Source organism: Heptranchias perlo, unplaced genomic scaffold (assembly GCF_035084215.1).
Source record: "Heptranchias perlo isolate sHepPer1 unplaced genomic scaffold, sHepPer1.hap1 HAP1_SCAFFOLD_389, whole genome shotgun sequence".
NCBI classification, from domain to species: Eukaryota; Metazoa; Chordata; class Chondrichthyes; order Hexanchiformes; family Hexanchidae; genus Heptranchias; species Heptranchias perlo.
Genome location: NW_027139401.1, coordinates 1 through 2,500, shown reverse-complemented (window position 1 = coordinate 2,500; position 2,500 = coordinate 1).

The window sequence follows — 2,500 nt, the reverse complement described above, 5'->3', positions numbered from 1 at the left end:
CTGTGGGAGGAGATTAAATGGGTGGGGAGAGTCCATGATAGGGGAGAGTGTCCATGGGCTGTGGGAGGAGATTAAATGGGTGGGGAGAGTCCATGATAGGGGAGAGTGTCCATGGGCTGTGGGAGGAGATTAAATGGGTGGAGAGAGTCCATGATAGGGGAGAGTGTCCATGGGCTGTGGGGGGAGATTAAATGGGTGGGGAGAGTCGATGATAGGGGAGAGTGTACATGGGCTGTGGGGGAGATTAAATGGGTGGGGAGAGTCCATGATAGGGGAGAGTGTCCATGGGCTGTGGGAGGAGATTAAATGGGTGGGGAGAGTCGATGATAGGGGAGAGTGTACATGGGCTGTGGGAGGAGATTAAATGGGTGGGGAGAGTCGATGATAGGGGAGAGTGTACATGGGCTGTGGGGGGAGATTAAATGGGTGGGGAGAGTCCATGATAGGGGAGAGTGTCCATGGGCTGTGGGGGGAGATTAAATGGGTGGGGAGAGTCCATGATAGGGGAGAGTGTCCATGGGCTGTGGGAGGAGATTAAATGGGTGGGGAGAGTCCATGATAGGGGAGAGTGTACATGGGCTGTGGGGGGAGATTAAATGGGTGGGGAGAGTCCATGATAGGGGAGAGTGTCCATGGGCTGTGGGGGGAGATTAAATGGGTGGGTATAGTCCATGATAGGGGAGAGTGTCCATGGGCTGTGGGGGGAGATTAAATGGGTGGGGAGAGTCCATGATAGGGGAGAGTGTACATGGGCTGAGGGAGGAGATTAAATGGGTGGGGAGAGTCCATGATAGGGGAGAGTGTACATGGGCTGTGGGAGGAGATTAAATGGGTGGGGAGAGTCCATGATAGGGGAGAGTGTCCATGGGCTGTGGGAGGAGATTAAATGGGTGGGGAGAGTCCATGATAGGGGAGAGTGTCCATGGGCTGTGGGGGAGATTAAATGGGTGGGGAGAGTCCATGATAGGGGAGAGTGTACATGGGCTGTGGGAGGAGATTAAATGGGTGGGGAGAGTCCATGATAGGGGAGAGTGTACATGGGCTGTGGGGGGAGATTAATGGGTGGGGAGAGTCCATGATAGGGGAGAGTGTACATGGGCTGTGGGAGGAGATTAAATGGGTGGGGAGAGTCCATGATAGGGGAGAGTGTACATGGGCTGTGGGGGGAGATTAAATGGGTGGGGAGAGTCCATGATAGGGGAGAGTGTACATGGGCTGTGGGGGGAGATTAAATGGGTGGGGAGAGTCCACGATAGGGGAGAGTGTCCATGGGCTGTGGGGGAGATTAAATGGATGGGGAGAGTCCATGATGGGGGAGAGTGTACATGGGCTGTGGGAGGAGATTAAATGGGTGGGGAGAGTCGATGATAGGGGAGAGTGTACATGGGCTGTGGGGGGAGATTAAATGGGTGGGGAGAGTCCATGATGGGGGAGAGTGTACATGGGCTGTGGGAGGAGATTAAATGGGTGGGGAGAGTCCATGATAGGGGAGAGTGAACATGGGCTGTGGGAGGAGATTAAATGGGTGGGGAGAGTCCATGATAGGGGAGAGTGTACATGGGCTGTGGGGGGAGATTAAATGGGTGGGGAGAGTCCATGATAGGGGAGAGTGTCCATGGGCTGTGGGGGGAGATTAAATGGGTGGGGAGAGTCCATGATAGGGGAGAGTGTACATGGGCTGTGGGAGGAGATTAAATGGGTGGGGAGTGTCCATGATAGGGGAGAGTGTCCATGGGCTGTGGGGGAGATTAAATGGGTGGGGAGAGTCCATGATCGGGGAGAGTGTCCATGGGCTGTGGGAGGAGATTAAATGGGTGGGGAGAGTCCATGATAGGGTCGTTGGGCGTGTCTCTCTGTCTCTATCTGACTCTCTGTCTCCCTCTCTCTTCCTCTCTCTCTTTCTCTCAGTCTTTCTCTCTCTGACTCTCTGTCTCTCCCTCTCTCTCCCTCGTTCCCCACAATACAAAGGGATCTGGGGGTCCCAGTGCAAGAAAATCAAAAAGTTAGTATGCAGGTGCAGCAGGTGATCAAGAAGGCCAACGGAATGTGGGCTTTTATTGCTAGGGGGATAGAATATAAAAACAGGGAGGTATTGCTGCAGTTATATCAGGTATTGGTGAGACCGCACCTGGAATACTGCATACAGTTTTGGTCTCCATACTTAAGAAAAGACATACTTGCTCTCGAGGCAGTACAAAGAAGGTTCACTCGGCTAATCCCGGGGATGAGGGGGCGGACATATGAGGAGAGGTTGAGTAGATTGGGACTCTACTCATTGGAGTTCAGAAGAATGAGAGGCGATCTTATTGAAACATATAAGATTGTGAAGGGTCTTGATCGGGTGGATGCGGTAAGGATGTTCCCAAGGATGGGTGAAACTAGAACGAGGGGGCATAATCTTAGAATAAGGGGCTGCTCTTTCAAAACTGAGATGAGGAGAAACTTCTTCACTCAGAGGGTGGTAGGTCTGTGGAATTTGCTGCCCCAGGAAGCTGTGGAA